We start from the raw sequence: 22,202 nt of genomic DNA on the forward strand, positions 1-22,202 counted from the left end.
ACTTGGGGGCACATTAGATGGCACTTGGGGGACACTGTGGATATCACTCGGGCACTGTGGGTGGTACACGGGGGCACTGGATGAAATTAGGGGGCACTGTGGATGGCAATTGGAAAGCATTGTGGATGGCACTTGGGGGGCACTGTATATGGCACTTGGGGGCACTGTATCTGGCACTTAAGGGCACTGTGGATAGGACTTGAGGGCAATATGCCTGGAACTTGGAGGGCACAGTGTCTGGAAATTAAGTGGCACCTGGAGGCACTAGATTGGAACTTGGCAGCACTGTGTCTGGCACTTGGGGGACAATGTGAATGGCATTTGGGGGGCACTGGGTGACACTTGGGGTTCACTGTGTCTGGCATTTGGGGGGCACTGTGGATTTCACATGGGGCAAGTTACATGGGAGCACTGCGGGTGTCACTTGGGGCACTGTGTCAGGCACTTGGGGGACACTGAGTGGCATTTAGGGGGCACTGTATAGCACTTGGGGGCACTGTGGATGGCACTTGGGGGCACTGTGGATGGCACTTGGGGGCACTGTGGATGGCACTTGGGGGCACTGTGGATGTCAGTGTTATGGAGAGCACTGTGAATGTCACTGTTATGGGGGCTCTGGAAATGGCACTGTTATGGTGGTCCTGTCAATGGCACTGTTATGGGAGCCCTGTGGATGTCACTGTTATGGGGGCCCTGTGGATGTCACTATATGGGTGCCCTGTGGATGTCACTATATGGGTGCCCTGTGGATGTCACTATATGGGGGCCCTGTGGATGTCACTATATGGGGGCCCTGTGGATGTCACTGTTATGGGAGCCCTGTGGATGTCACTGTTATAGGGGCCCTGTGGATGTCACTATATGGGGGCCCTGTGGATGTCACTATATGGGGGCCCTGTGGATGTCACTATATGGGGGCCCTGTGGATGTCACTATATGGGGGCCCTGTGGATGTCACTGTTATGGGGGCCCTGTGGATGTCACTGTTATGGGGGCCCTGTGGAGGTCACTGTTATGGGGGATTAGTATAAGTGACCATGTTCGGCCCAGGAATTTCATGTTCCAGTCCATGTGTCAGCGACATTTTACAGGCCGACTGCGGCGTCCCTGACCTGTATTGACTGTATGATAATAATGTAGGGAAGGAGCTACTCCCACTATAGCTAGGGGGGGTAGGTCTTTATCTGACCGCAGGGAAGTTGTCGTGTACTCACCTAATCATGTTTACATACCCCACCATCAGATAGAGAATGGCTGCGATACATTACTATGATACAATCAGCTCTAGTCAGGAGAGTGTGGTCGGCCTGGGAGATGCGCCCTGCACATGGGCCTGGGCTGATCATGGTCATATTCAGGGCCGGTGCAAGGATTTTTGCCGCCCTAGGCAAGATAAAAATTGCCGCCCCCCCCCCCCCCCATTTCAGATGATCTGCCCATATCATAATCCACCCCTTTCTCAGAATTTAAATGAAAAGAACTGCTAAGTTTCCCTTAGGGTTAATCAAGCTTCTTGTAGCTGTCTCCCTGACAGCCGCTAGAGGTGCTTCCGCGATTCTCACTGTGAAAATTAAAGTGGGAAGTCGCGGAACATAGCTTTGAATGCGTGCGCATGCGCATTCGCAGCTGAGAGGAGGATCGGGGAGAAGAGTTCACAGTGCCGGCGCTGGAGAAAGGTAAGTGGCTGAAGGGGTTTTAACCCCTTCGGCCCAGTGGGAGGGGGACACGAGGGTGCCCCACTCCTAACAACTATATAGTTCCAGGAAAATGAGTTTGTTTTCCTGGCACTATAGTGCTCCTTTACCACCAGTACTGCACAGTGTCTGTTCTCTGCAGGAACAGGCTATAGACACCAGTACCACTACATTAAACTGTACTGGTTCTGGGACTATAGTGTCCTTTTAGGCTCCATTCACATGTCCGCAATTTCGTTCTGCGTTTTCCTGGCACTATAGTGCTCCTTTACCACCAGTACTGCACAGTGTCTGTTCTCTGCAGGAACAGGCTATAGACACCAGTACCACTACATTAAACTGTACTGGTTCTGGGACTATAGTGTCCTTTTAGGCTCCATTCACATGTCCGCAATTTCGTTCTGCGTTTTGCGGAACGGAATTGCGGACCCATTCATTCCTATGGAGCAGCATGATTTGCTGCCTGGACACGGAATTGCGGATCCGCACTTTCGGGTCCGCACTTCCATTCCGCAAAAAAATAGAACATGTCCAATTCTTGTCTGCAATTGCAGACAAGAACAGGCATATTCTATTAGTGCCGGCAATGTGCGATCCGCAAAATGTGGAACGCACATTGACGTTTTCTGTGTTTTGCGGATCCGCGACTCCGTGTATCCACAAAACGCGTTGCGGACGTGTGAATGGAGCCTTAATGTGAGGTAAATTAGTTTCCAATGTAGTATTAATGACTAAAAAATTTAATAATAAACATATTGCATTGTCTACTTACCACCAGGACAATAAGATGATCTGGTCTCTGGCTGCAGTCTGGCTCTGGGGACTCCCTTGTCACTCTCTTCTCCCCCCCCTCCCTTGTCACTCTCTTCTCCCCCCCTCCGTCCCTTTTCACTCTCTCCCCCCCTCCCTTGTCACTCTCATTCCTCCCCTCCTTTGTCACTCTCACCCCCCCCTTGTCACTCTCATTCTTCCCCCCACTCCCTTGTCACTCTCATCATTCCCCCCCCACTCCCTTGTCACTCAGTCTCATCATCCCCCCACTCCCTTGTCACTCAGTCTCATCATTTTCTCCCCCCCTCTTTTGTCACTCTCATATTCCCCCCCCCCCCCACTCCCTTGTCACTCAGTCTCCTCATTTCCTCCCCCCCCCCCACTCCCTTGTCACTCTTATTCCATTCCCCCCCCACCTCTAGTGTAGCGTGGCTGAGCTCTGTTCGGTCCACGGTACAGGAGCATTTGTTTCCTGTACCCAGCTGGACTGAAAGGAAGTGCACACTAAGTGTGCACTTCCTGTCAGTCCGGCTGGGTACAGAAAACAAATGCTCCTGTACCGCGGACCGAACAGAGCTCGGCCATGCTACATTAGAGGCGCTTCCCTCCTGTCAGTCCAGTCCCTCTCTCTAGGCAGTGCGGCAGCCGCCCGGTGTGGGGGAGGGCAACACTTTTTTTTTAAACCGCCCCCTGCTAAATTGCGCCCTAGGCGGCTGCCTAGGTCACCTTACAGGTGGCGCCGGCCCTGGTCATATCACAAGTGTATCACACAGGGGCGGACACAGATAGCAGAGGGCCCCTGTGCAAAGAATGTTCCTGCCCCCCCCCCAAGCCAAATTTGCAACCTAGCCTATTCTGTCCTAATATTACTTAGGCCTCATGCACACGACAGTATTTTTTCACGGTCCACAAAAACGGGGTCCGTAGGTCCATGATCCGTGACATTTTTTCGTCCATGGGTCTTCCTTGATTTTTGGAGGATCCACGGACATGAAAAAAAAAGTCGTTTTGGTGTCCGCCTGGCCGTGAGGAGCCAAACGGATCCGTCCTGAATTACAATGCAAGTCAATGGGGACGGATCCGTTTGACGTTGACACAATATGGTGCCATTTCAAACGGATCCGTCCCCATTGACTTTCAATGTAAAGTCTGGAGTCCCTTTTATACCATCGGATCTGAGTTTTCTCCAATCCGATGGTATATTTTAACTTGAAGCGTCCCCATCACCATGGGAACGCCTCTATGTTAGAATATACTGTCGGATATGAGTTAGATCGTGAAAACTCATTTCCGACAGTATATTCTAACACAGAGGCGTTCCCATGGTGATGGGGACGCTTCTAGTTAGAATATACTACAAACTGTGTACATGACTGCTCCCTGCTGCCTGGCAGCATCCGATCTCTTACAGGGGCTGTGATCAGCACAATTAACCCCTCAGGTGCCGCACCTGAAGGGGTTAATTGTACTATCATATCCCCCTGTAAGGGATCAGGGCTGCCAGGCAGCAGGGGGCAGACCCCCCCTCCCCAGTTTAAATATCATTTGTGGCCAGTGCGGCCCCCCCCTCCCTCCCTCTATTGTAATAATTCGTTGGTGGCACAGTGTGCACCCCCCATCGCCCCCCCTTCCTCCCTCCATTGTAATAATTTGTTGGTGGCACAGTGTGCACCCCCCATCGCCCCCCCTTCCCCCCTCTATTGTAATAATTCGCTGGTGGCACAGTGTGCGCCCCCCCGGACCCCCCTTCCTCTCTCTATTGTAATAATTCGTTGGTGGCACAGTGTGCGCCCCCCCGCCCCCCCTTCCTCCCTCTATTGTAATAATTCGTTGGTGGCACAGTGTGCGCCCCCCATCGCCCCCCCTTCCTCCCTCCATTGTAATAATTTGTTGGTGGCACAGTGTGCACCCCCATCGCCCCCCCTTCCTCCCTCTATTGTAATAATTCGCTGGTGGCACAGTGTGCACCCCCCCCGGCCCCCCCTTCCTCTCTCTATTGTAATAATTCGTTGGTGGCACAGTGTGCACCCCCATCGCCCCCCCCTTCCTCCCTCTATTGTAATAATTCGCTGGTGGCACAGTGTGCGCCCCCCCGGCCCCCCCTTCCTCTCTCTATTGTAATAATTCGTTGGTGGCACAGTGTGCGCCCCCCCTCCCCCCTTCCTCCCTCTATTGTAATAATTCGATGGTGGCACAGTGTGCGCCCCCCATCGGCCCCCCTCCCTCTATAGCATTAACAACATTGGTGGCCAGTGTGCGGCCTCCCATCCCCCCCCCCCGATCATTGGTGGCAGCGGGTTACTTAGCAATAGTACAATAGTAAAAGATTCATACTTACCTGGGAGCTGCGATGTCTGTGTCCGGCCGGGAGCTCCTCCTACTGGTAAGTGACAGTTCATTTAGCAATGCGCCGCACAGACCTGTCACTTACCAGTAGGTGGAGCTCCCGGCCGGACACGAACATCGCAGCAGCCAGCAGGTAAATATGAATCTTCTACTATTGTACTATTGCTAAGTAACCATGGCAACCAGGACTGCAGTAGCGTCCTGGTTGCCATGGTTACCGATCGGAGCCCCAGCGATTAAACTTGGACTCCGATCGGAACTCCGCTGCCACCAATGATCGGGGGGGAGATGGGAGGCCGCACACTGGCCACCAATGTTGTTAATGCTATAGAGGGAGGGGGGCCGATGGGGGGCGCACACTGTGCCACCAACAAATTATTACAATAGAGGGAGGAAGGGGGGGGGCGCACACTGTGCCACCAATGAATTATTACAATAGAGGGAGGGAGGGGGGGGGCCGCACTGGCCACCAATGATATTCAAACTGGGGAGGGGGGGGGGTCTGCCCCCTGCTGCCTGGCAGCCCTGATCTCTTACAGGGGGATATGATAGTACAATTAACCCCTTCAGGTGCCGCACCTGAAGGGGTTAATTGTGCTGATCATGGCCCACTGTAAGAGATCGGGTGCTGCCAGGCAGCAGGGGGCAGTCTTGTACACAGTTTGTAGTGTATTCTAACTAGAAGCGTCCCCATCACCATGGGAATGCTTCTGTGTTAGAATATACTGTCGGATAAGAGTTTTCACGAAGTGAAAACTTAGATCTGAAAAAGCTTTTATGCAGACGGATCTTTGGATCCGTCTGTATGAAAGTAACCTACGGCCACGGATCACAGACACGGATGCCAATCTTGTGTGCATCCGTGTTCTTTCACGGACCCATTGATTTGAATGGGTCCGTGAACCGTTGTCCGTCAAAAAAATAGGACAGATCATATTTTTTTTGACAGGATACACGGATCACGGTCTCGGCTGCAAAACGGTGCATTTTCCGATTTTTCCACGGACCCATTGAATGTCAATGGGTCAGTGAAAAAAAACAGAAAACGGTACAACGGCCACGGATGCACACAACGGTTGTGTGCATGAGGCCTTAGAGCAATACAAAACATACAGGGTTAGGCTACTTTCACACCTGCGACACTACGCTCCGGCCACCTGATCCAGCCGAAAATACAAGGAATCGGCCGGACACAAACTGCAGCATGCAGTCCCTCTGATTCTCTGCATTTTTGCCAGATTGTGGCCGGATCTTTGCCATACCCCATTATAGTCAATGGGGCCGGCGGGCATTCTGTCTGCATCCAGCAGTGCCAGATCCAGTGAATTCCAGCAGGCTGTTCTCTGCTGGAACAGACTGCCAGAATTACTAACGCAGATGTGAAAGTAGCCTAATACAGCACCACATACCTCTTACATCCAGTGACGTCTCCATTGATGTACTGTAGATGTTCTCTGTCCTCATCTTCTCCTTTCAGACCAGACCGCCATGATGATTTTTTCAGCCATCTCTTCTCTCTACAGCGTTTGAAAGACAGACATCTTAGTTTCCTACTTTTCCATCTTCCTCCCACCTTCTGAACATTCCATCCTGCCACCCCCAATACTGTGCCCGCTGTGCTCCCTATACAGGTTGTACACAGATAGTTCCCCTTCAATAATTATTGGCACACAGTGTCCTAAAAAATAACTGTGCCCAGGAAATGCCTCTCCCTATACACCCAAGCATTCTACTAGCATTTCCTGCTGCTCTATGACATTGTCTGCCTACATTTAAGGCCCCTTTCACACAAGCGAGTTTTCCGCGCGGGTGCAATGCGTGACGTGAACGCATTGCAGCTGCACTGAATCCGGACCCATTCATTTCTATGGGGCTGTGCACACGAGCTGTGATTTTTACGCATCACTTGTGCGTTGCGTGAAAATCACAGCATGTTCTATATTCTGCATTTTTCATGCAATGCAAGCCCCATAGAAGTGAATAGGGGATGGGGACCCTATCATTATTATTTTCCCTTATAACATGGTTATAAGGGAAAATAATAGCATTCTTGATACAGAATGCATAGCACAATAGGGCTGGAGGGGTTAAAAAAATAAATAAATAATATAACTCACCTTAATCAACTTGATCGCGCAGCCCGGCTTCTCTTCTGTCTTCTTCCTTGCTGTGCACAGGAAAAGGACCTTTGATGACCTCACTGCATTCATCACATGGTCCGTCACATGATCCATCACCATGGCAAAAGATCATTTGATGAGCACAGTGACGTCATCAAAGGTCCTCACATAGGGAGGAGAGACATGCCCGCAAACACCCCAAATACACACAAGGAACTCTGGGCCACGGTGCAAGCTCTGCTAAGAGCCAGGAGGGAAATGCTAGATGCAAGATTGCAAACCACAGTAAGAACCCTGCTGCCTGCGCCTGTCAGCATGGCGTGCAGCAGTGGGAAGGAGTGAAGAAGCCCGGCACCCGTACCTGCGTGTGGGGACAGAATCACAGGTACAGGGAGCTGGGCTAACAATAAGCTTAGATACACACCAGATAGTATAGTGCAAGATGAGATTAGATCACAGTTCAGCAGGCGGTATCGCACACAACAGGCTATGTATCAGACTTGGCAGGCTGTATAGTACATGATAGGATTAGACACACATGTGATTTGATGTGCTTGCTGTTCAAGCTGTTTATTGCACTCTGGAGATGGTGAGGGAAGAGCCTGTGGACTGTGAGTGATATATATATTTAGATAAAATCATACTTCTGATATATATGAATGCATAATATATGGGAAACTACTACTGATGTTTTTAGCCATAATATATTATAATATATTATAATATATTATATATTCTAAATATATAATAATATATGTAAATATATTATTCCTAAATACTTATGTATTTAAAAAAAAATCAGAATAGTTTCTGCCAGGATTCGAACTCCCAAGCTTGTACATTAGAGGCAAGGACATTAACCACTACTCTATACAGCTACATGTTAAGCTGCACTGAAATATAAAATAAGACTTCTGCTGATTTGGTTTTTCTGGCACAGTTTAGCATTCAGCTTTATAGCTGAGTGGATAAGGGCCTTGCCTCTTATGTACAATGTTGGGAGTTCAAATCCCAGTGGAAACTGAACTAGAGTCCCAACACACTTTCCTCGTCAGAGCATGGGGTGCCTGGGGTTTTTCCATTGTGCTTGGTAGAACAAAGCAAAGCAAAGTTCTACACTCAACATTAATTCTGGTGTGTTCCCTCTAGGTTTCTTCAAATTTGGGAGGTATGTACTAAACCTCCTTAATACCACAGGAAAAAAAAATCTACTGTCTAATAGAGCCTAATAAAACAGCAGACTCCTAGTTTCTCCCTGCTTCATGCAGCAGTAATTGATGGCTACCACCAGGGCAGTACTGGTGGTACTGCAGTCAAGGGCCCAGGCCCAAGCCTCTTTGGGTCTCTGACATCCACAGCCTCATTAAAGGGGTTGTCAGGTTTCCCATATTGATAACCTATCTTTGGAATAGCAAATGAAGAGAGGTAGCTAGCAGCAGAATCTCCAGTAAATCCTTTATTGGGATGGACTTTACAGAAAGTGTGCCATAAAATTAAGCAGCAACATTTCAGCTGTATCCCAGCCTTTGTCAAGCTTGACAAAGGCTGGGATACAGCCGAAACATTGCTACTTAATTTTATGGCACACTTTCTGTAAAGTCCGTCCAAATTAAGGATTCACCGGAGATCCTGCCGCTACCTCTCATTTGCTATATGGTTGACTGCTGAGGATTAGAGATGTCGCGAACATAAAATTTTCCGTTCGCAAATGCGAATTTCCGCAAATGTTCGCGAATGGGCGAATCGGGCAAACCGCCATAGACTTTATTAGGCAGGTGAATTTTAAAAACCCACAGGGACTCTTTCTGGCCACAATAGTGATGGAAAAGTTGTTTCAAGGGGACAAACACCTGGACTGTTGCATGCCGGAGGGGGATCCATGGCAAAACTCCCATGGAAAATTACGTAGTTGACGCAGAGTAGGGTTTTAATCCATAAAGGGCATAAATCACCTAACATTCCTAAATTGTTTGCAATAACGTGCTTTAAAACATCAGGTATGATGTTGTATCGATAAGGTAGTGTAAGGGTTTACGCCCGCTTCACAGTGACAGACCAAACTATGACAGACCAAACTGCCCGTTTAACGCACCGCAAACAGTCCATTTGCACAACCGCAAACTCCCCATTTGCACAAGGTTGGATACCAAGCTATCCATGTCCCGTTCCGTGTCCTCACTGACGTCATTGAAGGTCTCTTCCTCCACCCAGCCATGTACAACACCAAGGGTCGCTGAAAGGTGACAACAAGCCCCCCTGGGATGCCTGCTGTGTTTGGTCTTCCACCTCCTCAAAGCTACCTTACTCCTCTGACTCCTCTTCTTCAGACTCCTCTCTCTGCGTTGCCGCAGGTCCAGCAATCGACAATGACAAGGCTGGTGGTGATGGTGACCCCAACTCTTGCTCTTCATGCTCATCTACGGCCTGATCCAGCACTCTTCGCAGGGCACGCTCCAGAAAAAATGCATATGGGATGAGGTCGATGATGTTGCCTTGGGTTTGACTGACCAGGTTTGTCTCCTCTGCAAAAGGACGCATGAGCCTACAGCCATTGTGCTTGAGCTTACAGTAACGCGTCCAAAAAATACCCAGCTGCACAGAGGCTGTACTTTTATTTTTTTTTATTAAAAAAATCTGTTCTTACCAGTTTAATCTCTGTTTTGTCCCCTATCAGGGGCCGTTGTATGGAAAAGATTTTAGGAACTTAGAGATGGAAAAAGATGCTTGGTCGGTCCTCTTACTTCCAATTTGGGACATTGCGCGTGCGCCGTGCAATGTACTGTGCCACCCTATATGAGTGGTATGTTAAGTAGTACTATTCCTATCAGTTTAATCCCTGTTACATCCCCTATCAGGGGCCGGTGTATGGAATAGATTTTAGAACCCCGGAGATGGAAAGAGATGCTTGGTCGGTCCTCTTAATTCCAATTTGGGGCACTGCGCGTGCGCCGTGCAATGTACTGTGCCACCCTATATGAGTGGTATGTTAAGTAATACTATTCCTATCAGTTTATTCCCTGTTATGTCCCCTATCAGGGGCCGGTGTATGGAATAGATTTTAGGAACCGGGAGATGGAAAAAGATGCTTGGTTGTAGGGGTGGGCGATATGGCCTAAAATGTTTCCTGTCCCTACGGGGTCAACCCCACAGAGAGCCCTCCTGGTGGAGGTGAAGAAAGTTTTTATTATTTTAAATAATACCTGAGGATTTAGTCCTCTTCCCCTGCCCTCCTGCGGTCTGGTCCAAAGCTGGGCAGGGGATCCATATGGAGCCGATCTCGTTCCTGCTTCAGGAGCCTGTATCCCTCCCCACAGTGCGGTCCCCCTTCCCTATATTAAGGAAGCTGACCGCAGGGAAGCAGGAGCATGCTGCACGCCGACTTTGGGGGAAGCCTCAGCATTACACTCTGCTCCCAGCGGCTGGAGGCGGAAGGGGCGGAGCTTGGATCGGGCGCACGGCGGTGACGTCAGACGCTGTGCTGACTACTTGTGGCGGCAGTTTCGAACAGGCAGTGGCACCGATCTTCCTCCTGGCGCATACAGCACTGATGTCTGCTCCTGAAGCCCCGGACGCCTCTACAGCCCAGATGGACTCTGAAACACCCTCGGCTACTCCAACAGTGAGTTCCCCTGTGGGGAAAGGACAAAATGATGTATCATTTTTTGACTTACTTGCCTGTTTGTCTATTGATACCTGGCTGCTCCTCTCTTATAGGGAGTTAAAGAGCCCAGAACAAGGTCTAAAGTTCAAAGATGTGCAACTTGTAGCAAGAGGCTTCCTGAGAATTATAAAAATAAGCTCTGCCAGGGTTGCATAAAAGATCTTATAAAAGAGGAGCAACCGTCAATTTTGTCTGAGGTCAAATCGCTTATTCAAAATGAAATTAAGTCCTCTCTGGTCTCCCTCAGATCAGTCCCGTCTACACCTCCGGCAAAAAAACCTAGATATGGAGGAGCTATTGGGAGCTGTTAGAGCAGCCATGGGGATTGAGGAGGTGAAAAAACCAAGGTCCATCTTAGACGAGATGTTCGGGGGACTCAGAGCTAAAAAATTAAAAGTTTTCCCAATGGATGAAAATTTAAAGGACATGATTCTAGACGAATGGACTGACCCCGAGAGAAGACTGGGGGTATCCCGTGAATTCAGAAACAGGTTGTTGTTTGATCCAGCGGACGTCAAATTATTAAACAAAACCCCCAAAATTGACATCCAAGTAGCGAAAGTAATTAAGAAGACTTCCCTCCCATTTGAGGACTCTTCACAACTACAAGACCCAATGGAAAGGAAAGCCGACTCTCTCCTAAAAAAATCCTGGGAGGCAGCTATGTTTGGGGTCAAAACCAACATAGCCGCAACATCGGTCACAAGATCTATGTGTTTTTGGCTTAACGAATTAGAAGAGCATATCAAAAACAAGACCCCTAGAGAGGAAATATTGAGCTCTATCCCACTCCTCAGATCTGCCACGGTCTTCTTGGCGGATGCCTCGGCGGAATCAGTGAGGTTTGCCGCTAAGGATGCGGCCCTCACCAATTCTGCAAGAAGGGCATTGTGGATGAAAGCCTGGGGAGGGGATAGAGCATCAAAAGCCAAGCTATGCTCCATAGCGTTTTCTTGGGAATATACGTCCTTGGACCCGTATTAGACTCCATCCTGGAAAAGGCTGCAGATAAAAAGAAGGGTTTTCCGGAGGAGACCAAAAAGAAGCCCTTTCGTTCCTCCAATTCCCAAACTAGACCCTATAGGGGCAAAGGGAAGGGGGGTCGGTGGAGTTACCAGAAAGGGGGAAAAGGCAGAGGTTTCCATCTTAACCCCCAAAATAAACAGTCAGATAAACAATGACGCCAGAGTAGGGGGAAGACTGCAGAATTTTCTGTCCCGGTGGGAGTCCATTACAAAAAATCCATGGGCCTTAAACATAATTCGGGATGGCTACCGGATAGAATTTTCCTCAACCCCTCCAAAGAGGTTCAAAATAACCTCACACAGCCGAAAAATTATAGAAAAAATCTGGCAGGGTATCCTGCAGCTTATAGACTCAGGCGTTGTGACAGAAGTCCCAAGTACAGAAAGAGGAAGGGGTTATTATTCCAGTTTATTTCTGGTACAAAAACCAGATGGTACCTTCCGCACTATTATAAATTTAAAAGGATTAAACAAAGCAGTCGCATACAGGAAATTCAGGATGGAATCCGTAACATCCATCATTCCCCTGATCAGAACAGGAGACTTCATGACGTCCATAGACTTAAAAGACGCGCACTATCACGTCGCCATAAACAAATCATCGCAAAAATTCCTCAGGTTCGCCCTAGTGGACAGCTCAGGAGATGTAAAACACTTCCAGTTCACCGTGTTACCCTTTGGAATCTCATCTGCACCAAGGGTATTCACGAAACTCGTAGTAGAAATGATATCCCCCCTGAGAGCAGAAGGGATAAAAATTTGCCCATACTTGGACGATTTTCTGGTCCTAGGATCCTCGGAGCAGGAGACAGCCAGCATTACCAGAGACCTGATGCGCAGATTTTCAGACCTGGGTTGGGTAATAAACCTGAAAAAATCAAGTTTAATCCCTTCAACCAAAATGAAATTTCTGGGAGTGATCCTGGATTCAGTCTCCCAGGTTACATCCCTCCCTCGGGAAAAAATTACGTTGTTTATGGACAAAACAAAAAAATTCCGAAGTCAATCCCAGTGCTCCATTCGCAATGCCATGAGCCTCCTAGGTACGATGACTTCCTGCATAACAGCGGTGTCTTGGTCTCAGGCCCACACCAGGATTCTCCAATCTTGGATCCTGAGAATTTGGGACAAGAGACAGTGCTCTCTAAAGAAAAGAATCCCCATCCCGAATCAGGTAATATCAGATTTAAAATGGTGGACGAAAGAGAGAAACCTGCAAAAAGGTTGGGGAGCAAAAATAGGCTCGCTAAATTACCAGGGCACTTGGTCAGACGCCATGAGAAGATGTTTTTTTAATCACAGAGAACTGAGGGCAATCTGGGAGGTGCTGAAGGTGTCACAGGACAAGGTCTCCGGAAAGCACCTAAAAATCCTTTCGGACAGTGTAACAGTATTACGCCGCCCAGCTAATCAATATTCACTTTGCTGGGCGGCTACTCTGAAGCGCTGCTGTGCCCGGCGCATGCGCATTAAGCAGAGGCTGCATCGGCCTCTGGGAATCAGACTGTGCGCAGGCGCGATGCGATCCCGGCCAGTGAGGGTGCCGGGCGCATGCGCTGAAGATGGCCGGGGACACTAGTAGCCACCCAGCGAAGTGAATATTGATTAGCTGGGCGGAGCTTTAAACGGCAGTTGTGGCAAGGCTGGCTGGGTGCAAATTCAGATGAAACACCGCCCCTTGGGCAGATTGAACACGATGAAAGCAGGTTATAAAACTTCTTTCTACTGTATTTATAAGGTGGACAGGAGGGATACTTAGATGATTCTAATACACTTTATATGACCTGTACTGTCATATATATATACCTAAATATGCTTTTTGGGCCTGTCAGTGTTCCTTTAAGATATGGAAAAAATATTGTAGTTGGCTAGGCCAGACTCCTCCTGTAAACTCTTCCCCAAATATTAAAAAAGTGCTAGACTTTCTCCAACGAGGGTTAGATCTGGGCCTTAGACCAAGTACTCTCAAAGTACAGGTCTCAGCTTTGGGGGCTTGTTATGATACGGACCTGGCCAGTCATAGGTGGATAAGGAGGTTCATAAGAGCTGCCTCAAGATTGAGACCTTCCCTAACCCCTAGGATGCCTCAATGGGATCTAAACTTTGTCCTAAGAAACCTTACAAATTTGCCTTTTTCTCCTATACAGAATATATCACTCAAACACCTATCTTTAAAAGCAGCCTTCCTAGTGGCAATTACTTCAGCCAGACGACTGGGTGAAATCCAGGCGCTGTCCTGCAGGGAACCATACCTCACTAACTTCCGGGACAGAATAGTTTTACGTTTGGATCCGGGTTTTCTCCCGAAAGTGGTGTCGGACTTTCACAGAGACCAAGAGATCATTCTTCCATCCTTTCCCAAGGACTGCCCATCACTAGATCAGTTCCAGCTCCTGGATGTTCGGGATACTATCATACAATATCTAGATTCAACCTAAGAATTTAGGAAAGATGATAACCTTTTCATTCAGTATGCAGGTCCAAACAAGGGGAAAAAGGCATCCAAAGCCACGATTGGAAGATGGATCAGATCTACTATTATTTGCCGCTTTCAGAAGTTGGGTCTAGACAGCCCCATGAATATAAAAGCTCACTCTCCAAGAGCTATGGCGTCTTCATGGGCAGAAAGAGGAGGTGTCTCCCTAGACAAAATTTGTAGAGCAGCCACCTGGTCGAATATAAGTACCTTTATCAAACATTACCGAATTAATGTGTCAGCTTCTGCGGACTTAACCTTCGGTCAGAAGGTTCTGCAAGCAGTTACCCGCCCTATTTAATAATCTGGTAGTTTTCATAGTAGAGCCGTCATGGTGGACGAAATGGAAAAACCGTAATAAGACTTACTGGTAATTCTGGGAGTCCACCATGACGGCCCAGATTCCCCCCCTGAGATTTAAGGCGGGAGTGAGCATGAATTAATACTCAAAAAAAATAAAAATAAAAAAAAATATATATATATACAAAAAAATAAAAAAGGTGTGTGTATACATATATATATATATATATATATATATATATATATATATATATAGGTCCTTCTCAAAAAATTAGCATATTGTGATAAAGTTCATTATTTTCTGTAATGTACTGATAAACATTAGACTTTCATATATTTTAGATTCATTACACACCAACTGAAGTAGTTCAAGCCTTTTATTGTTTTAATATTGATGATTTTGGCATACAGCTCATGAAAACCCAAAATTCCTATCTCAAAAAATTAGCATATCATGAAAAGGTTCTCTAAACAAGCTATTAACCTAATCATCTGAATCAACTAATTAACTCTAAACACCTGCAAAAGATTTCTGAGGCTTTTAAAAACTCCCAGCCTGGTTCATTACTCAAAACCGCAATCATGGGTAAGACTGCCGACCTGACTGCTGTCCAGAAGGCCATCATTGACACCCTCAAGCAAGAGGGTAAGACACAGAAAAAAAATTCTGAGCAAATAGGCTGTTCCTAGAGTGCTGTATCAAGGCCCCTCAGTGGGAAGTCTGTGGGAAGGAAAAAGTGTGGCAGAAAACGCTGCACAACGAGAAGAGGTGACCGGACCCTGAGGAAGATTGTGGAGAAGGACCGATTCCAGACCTTGGGGGACCTGCGGAAGCAGTGGACTGAGTCTGGAGTAGAAACATCCAGAGCCACCGTGTACAGGCGTGTGCAGGAAATGGGCTACAGGTGCCGCATTCCCCAGAAACAGCGGCAGAAGCGCCTGACCTGGGCTACAGAGAAGCAGCACTGGACTGTTGCTCAGTGGTCCAAAGTACTTTTTTCGGATGAAAGCTAATTTTGCATGTCATTCGGAAATCAAGGTGCCAGAGTCTGGAGGAAGACTGGGGAGAGGGAAATGCCAAAATGCCTGAAGTCCAGTGTCAAGTACCCACAGTCAGTGATGGTCTGGGGTGCCATGTCAGCTGCTGGTGTTGGTCCACTGTGTTTTATCAAGGGCAGGGTCAATGCAGCTAGCTATCAGGAGATTTTGGAGCACTTCATGCTTCCATCTGCTGAAAAGCTTTATGGAGATGAAGATTTCATTTTTCAGCACAACCTGGCACCTGCTCACAGTGCCAAAACCACTGGTAAATGGTTTACTGACCATGGTATTACTGTGCTCAATTGGCCTGCCAACTCTCCTGACCTGAACCCCATAGAGAATCTGTGGGATATTGGGAAGAGAATGTTGAGAGACGCAAGACCCAACACTCTGGATGAGCTTAAGGCCTCTATCGAAGCATCCTGGGCCTCCATAACACCTCAGCAGTGCCACAGGCTGCTTGCCTCCATGCCACGCCGCATTGCAGCAGTCATTTCTGCAAAAGGATTCCCGACCAAGTATTGAGTGCAGAACTGAACATAATTATTTGAAGGTTGACTTTTTTTGTATTAAAAACACTTTTCTTTTATTGGTCGGATGAAATATGCTAATTTTTTGAGATAGGAAATTTGGGTTTTCATGAGCTGTATGCCAAAATCATCAATATTAAAACAATAAAAGGCTTGAACTACTTCAGTTGGTGTGTAATGAATCTAAAATATATGAAAGTCTAATGTTTATCAGTACATTACAGAAAATAATGAACTTTATCACAATATGCTAATTTTTTGAGAAGGACCTGTATATATATATATATTTTTTTTTTTTTTTTTTTTTTTTTTTTTGCCTAGGTTAAGGCTACACCCACTTGGTAATTTGGAAAGCACTGAGGGTGAGAGTGGGTGGTGGCCTTTTAAACTCTGTGTGTTTCTGCCAATCTCATAGTAGAGCCGTCATGGTGGACTCAAGGAAACAGAATTACCGGTAAGTCTAATTACGTTTTTTCTATTACTATACTATAACTATTACTATAACTATTAGCCCCTTAAGGGCTAGAACCCTTGTCATATTCACCCTAATAGAGTTCTATTAGGGTAAATAGGACTTTACACTCTCCCTGCTGCCCTGTGCTTTGTGCACACAACAGCAGGGAGCTGACCATGGCAGCCAGCCTCTCATGTGCCCCCCAGCCTCTGATGTGCTCCCCAGCCTCTCATGTGCCCCCCAGCCTCTCATGTGCCCTCCAGCCTCTCATGTGCCCCCTAGCCTCTCATATGCCCCCCAGCCTCTCCCTCTTATCAGCCCCCTCTGGTAACTCAAACCCACCCCCCTATCCCTCCCCAGTATTAATTATTGGTGGCAGTGGCCACAGGGTCCCCCTCCCCCCCCCCATCATTGGTGGCAGTGGGCAGTGCGCCCCCCCTCCCCAGTATTGATCATTGGTGGCAGGGGCCCCCTTCCCCCCACATCATTGGTGGCAGCAGCAGTTCCGATCGGAGTCCCAGCAGTGTAATGCTGGGCTCCGATAGGTTTCCATGGCAGCCAGGATGCTACTGAAGTCCTATGTATATATAAGAACCACGGCACTCGAGAAGTCGTTTTTCAAAATTCAATTCATTTATTGGTTGTCCATCCCAAAAGGATCTTTTTTATATATATTGCAAATTGGCCAACGTTTCAGTCCTAATAGGACCTTGATCACGGCCTGTTGCTGGAGATCATCAGGAACCGGGAGGACTCCTACTGAAGTCCTGGCTGCCATGGTAGGTCGTGAACAGCATTATACTCATGTGCGCCGTGGCCCAAATTTATATCACATATCACCTATATCGCCTATACCGTCCACCCCTACTTGGTTGGTCCTCTTACTTCCAATTCGGGGCACTGAGTGTGTGCCGTGCAATGTACTGTGCTACCCTATATGAGTGGTATGTTAAGTAGTACTATTCCTATCAGTTTAATCCCTGTTATGTCCCCTATCAGGGGCCGGTGTATGGAATAGATTTTAGGAACCGGGAGATGGAAAAAGATGCTTGGTTGGCCCTCTTACTTCCAATTTGGGGCACTGCGCGTGCGCCGTGCAATGTAATGTGCCACCCTTTATGAGTGGTAAGTAGTACTATTCTTATCAGTTTAATCCCTGTTACGTCCCCTATCAGGGGACGTGTATCGAATAGATTTTAGACAACCGCAAAGAGTTGTCAATGGTTGACACACTCATGACGATGCCACCCAGTACAGGTCGTTCTCCTTCAGCCTTTTTATACAAGGGTCCCTCAACAGGCATGACAGCATGAATGACCCCATTTGCACAAGGTTGGATGCCGAGCTACTCATGTCCTGTTCCTCATCCTCACTGATCTTATTGAAGGTCTGTTCTTTCCCCCAGCCACGTACAACACCACGGGTACCAGATAGGTGACAACGAGCACCCTGGGATGCCTGCTGTGGTTGGTCTTCCTCCTCCTCAAAGCCACATTCCTCCTCTGACTCCTCTTCCTCAGACTCCTCTTCCAGCGTTGCCGCAGGTCCAGCAAGCGATGATGACAAGGCTGTTTCTGGTAGTGATGGTGACCACAACTCTTCCTCTTCACGCTCATCTACGGCCTATACCAGCACTCTTCACAGGGCACACTCCAGGAAGAAAACAAATGAGATGATGTTGCTGATGGTGGCTTCGGTGCGACTGACTAGGTTTGTCACCTCCTCAAAAGGACGCATGAGCCTACAGGCATTGCGCATGAGCGTCCAGTAACGTGGCAAAAAAATACCCAGCTCTGCAGAGGCTGTCCTAGCACCTCGGTCATACAAATACTCATTGACGACTTTTTCTTGTTGGAGCAGGCGGTCGAACATTAGGAGTGTTGAATTCCAACGTGTCAGGCTATCGCAAATCAAGCGCCTCACTGGCATGTTGTTTCGCTGCTGAATATCTGAAAAGTGCGCCATGGCCGTGTAGGAACGCCTGAAATGGCCATACACCTTCCTGGCCTGCTTGAGGACATCCTGTAATCCTGGGTACTTATGCACAAAGCGTTGTACGATCAGATTCAAAACATGTGCCATGCACGGCACATGTGTCAATTTGCCCAAATTCAATGCCACCAACAAATTGCTTCCGTTGTCACACACCACTTTGCCGATCTCCAGTTGGTGCGGAGGTAGCCACTGATCCACCAGTGTGTTCAGGGCGGACAGGTGTGCTGGTCCGGTGTGACTCTCTTCTTTCAGGCAAGTCAACCCCAAGACGGCGTGACACTGCCGTATCCGGGATGTGGAATAGCCCATGGGAAGCTGGGGGGGGGGTGCAGTTGATGTGGAGCAAGACACAGCAGCATAAGAGGACTCAGCCGAGGAGGTTAGCGAAGACGATGGAGTAGGAAGAGTATAGGAGGTGGCAGCAGGCCTGCCTGCAAGTCGTGGTAGTGTCACCAACTCCTCTGCAGAGCCACGCATTCCATGCTTGGCAGCCGTCAGCAGGTTTACCCAATGCGCAGTGTACATGATATACCTTCCCTGACCGTGCTTTGCAGACCAGGTATCAGTGGTCAGATGGACCCTTGCCCCAACACTGTGTGCCAGACATGCCATGACTTCCTTTTCCACAATAGAGTACAGGTTGGGGATTGCCGTTTGTGAAAAAAAAATTCGGCCGGGTACCTTCCACTGTGGTGTCCCAATAGCTACAAATTTTTTGAAGGCCTCAGACTCCACCAGCTTGTATGGTAAAAGCTGGCAGGCTAAGAGTTCCGACAAGCCAGCTGTCAGACGCCGGGCAAGGGGGTGACTCTGTGACATTGACTTCTTACGCTCAAACATTTCCTTGACAGACACCTGACTGTGGGCAGATGAGCAGGAACTGCTGAAGGTGAGAGGCGGAGTGGCGGGTGGTTGAGAGGGGGCAAGGAGGACAGCAGTGGTTGACGTGGCTGAAGATGCTGGACCAGGAGGAGGATGGTGGCTTTGAGTTTGTGTGCTGCTTGTTCTCGTCATCATGTGTTGATCCCATAGGCGTTTGTGATGTCAGATCATGTGACTTCGCAAAGCAGTTGTACCTAGGTGGGTGTTGGACTTCCCACGACTCAGTTTCTTTTGGCACAGGTTGCAAATGGCATCGCTGTTATCAAAGGCAGACACACAAAAAAAATGCCACACTGCTGAGCTTTGCAATTACGGCATTCTGGTGGTGGCAACAGCATGCGTTGATTGGCGTGCTGTCTGGCTGACCCCGGGTGCCAATACATGCTGTCTGACTGTGCCACTAGCTCCTTGCGACGACCTCCCCCTGCTTCCAACTCGTCTCCTCCTCCTCTCTGTCTCCCCATCTGAACTTTCCCCCTGTACTTTTTCTCTTCGAGCAGGCTCCCACGTCACATCCACGGACACATCGTCATCATCAACCACTTCACTTGTGTCTGACAACTCGGCAAAGGAACAGCAGCGGGTACAACATCATCATCATCATCATCATCACACTGTACGTCCATGTGTGTAATGCTGCCTGACTGAGACATATCCCTGTTATCTACATCCTCTTGCAATAATGGTTGCGCATCACTCATTTCTTCCAACTGATGTGTAAATAACTCCTCTGACAGATCAAGTGAAGCGGCTGTGGTGCTAGTGTTAGTCGTGGCGGCGGGCGGGCGAGTGGTAACTTGAGAGGTGCCCGAAGCTGAGCTGGAGGAGGATGGTGCGTCAAGGTTCCGAGAGGAAGCTGTAGAAGATTGGGTGTCCTGTGTTAGCCAGTCAACTATGTCCTCAGAACTTTTCGAGTTCAGGGTACGTGGCCTCTCAACACTGGGCTTTATTCTAGGGCCAAAGGAAATCACAGCACCACGACGGCCCCCGCGGGGTGGCCTGCCTCTGCCTGTCATTTCTTTAGATTAGTGGTACTATGCGTGCAAGGTACTGTGCCACCAGATATGAGTGGTGGGCAATGGCAGTGGGCACAGTACACTCTGTGGGCCTGACACACGCTGGCAGGCAACTGCAATTATATTAGAGATAATTTTTTTTTTTTTACTGTTTTAAATGCAAGCTACTGTGCCACCAGATATGAGTGGTGGGCACTGGCAGTGGGCACAGTACACTCTGTGGGCCTGACACACGCTGGCAGGCAACTGCAATTATATTACAGAGAAAAAATTGTTTTACTGTTTTAAATGCAAGCTACTGTGCCACCAGATATGAGTGGTGGGCACTGGCAGTGGGCACAGTACACTCTATGGGCCTGACACACGCAGGCAGGCAACTGCAATTATATTACAGAGAAAAAATTGTTTTACTGTTTTAAATGCAAGCTACTGTGTCACCAGATATGAGTGGTGGGCACTGGCAGTGGGCACAACATACTCTGTGGGCCTGACACACGCTGGTAGGCAACTGCAATTATATTACAGAGGGGGGAAAAAGGAAGAAAAAAAAAAGCAGACTGATGTACTAGCCCTAAAAGGGGATTTTGGGGTGCTGTCAGGACGCTGTCCTTACAGCAGATCAGATGAGTCTTTGAGGACTGGAGTGGACACAGAAAACTGGCCTAGCTAACGATTTCCCTGTTGCATTGCTGGGGTGGCCGTTTGTGTCTGTGGGTTTTGCTCTACATACACTTTTATTTACTATCTTTGGAATAGGTCATTAATAGCAGATTGGCAGGGAACCAACTCCCAGAACCCCCACAGATCAATTGTTTGAAGAGACCGCAGTGCTAGTACAAGCAGTGTTCTCTTCCTGGTTAGGGTGGTTTCGCATTGGCGTTAAAGGGTTCCGTTATAACAGAATATAATGGAATTTTAGGACGGAATGCAAAATGAAAGGCTTTAAGAGGCATCCTGTTTTAATCCATCCTAATACATGTCTATGGGGACACATAACGGTTCCGTTAGTCCTTTTTGCTTTCCGTCCTAAAATTTCCTTATATTCCGTTATAAATCTATTATAATAGAACCAATAACGTAATTACCTAACGCCAATGCGAACCTGCCCTTAAGGCTCAGTTCATATCACCGTTTAGCTTTCCTTTCTTCTGATCCGTTAGAAGAAGAAAAAAAAAAAAAAAAGCAGGACCCTGTAACAAAAAAAAAAAACGGATCCTGTTGCATCAGTTCTCATCTGTTTGAGTAATTCCTATCTGAGATCTGTTTTTTAGACAGGGGAAAAAGTATTGCATGTCTTTTTTCCGTAGTCTGAATAATGTTTTGCCCTTGTATGCACTAAGAATCCATAGCCTTTAAAGACTGTTTGATGCCTGAGAGAGTTGTATGTCTGTGCGTACCGTGTTTTAGTGAAGTGGTCATAATGACAGGTGGTGGCAGGATGTTTATTTTTTATTTTTTGGGTGAGTGGACTGTGTCTATGGTGTCATTTATGAAAAGTTAAGCAGTCGGAATGGAAGGTGAGCGCACAATTGAGTGAGTGGAAACAGAATAACCCCCCTTCCATTAGGGAAATCACCCTGATGCCGTTAGGATAAAAAATAGATTGAGGCTCAAGCCTCACAGTCTGCAAGACGGTTCCCAATTAGATGCAGCAAGCTGGAGAACTCAAACTTACTCTGTTTTATTGAAGACACATACAAAACCTTTATAGTTCTTCAGAGTATTCAAAAAGTCTTACAAAAACGACCTATAGAAAAATATGACCATGCCATCAGAACTGCTGGCCTCAGCCAACACTTTAAAAGCTATGTACACTTTCAGGGGCAATTTTTTTATAATTGCATTTTATTCAATTTGTGGCTAAAAAACATTTTTTTACTTGGTCTTTAAT

The 22,202-nt window shown here is 47.8% G+C and overlaps 1 protein-coding gene across 2 annotated transcripts in view; it reads left to right on the forward strand.

Annotated features, from left to right (window-relative positions):
* Positions 1-22,202, forward strand: part of LOC122926938 (nicotinamide N-methyltransferase-like) — a 62,460-nt gene that overhangs the window by 25,122 nt on the left and 15,136 nt on the right. The window lies entirely within an intron of this gene.

Source organism: Bufo gargarizans, chromosome 2, assembly GCF_014858855.1.
Source record: "Bufo gargarizans isolate SCDJY-AF-19 chromosome 2, ASM1485885v1, whole genome shotgun sequence".
NCBI lineage: Eukaryota > Metazoa > Chordata > Amphibia > Anura > Bufonidae > Bufo > Bufo gargarizans.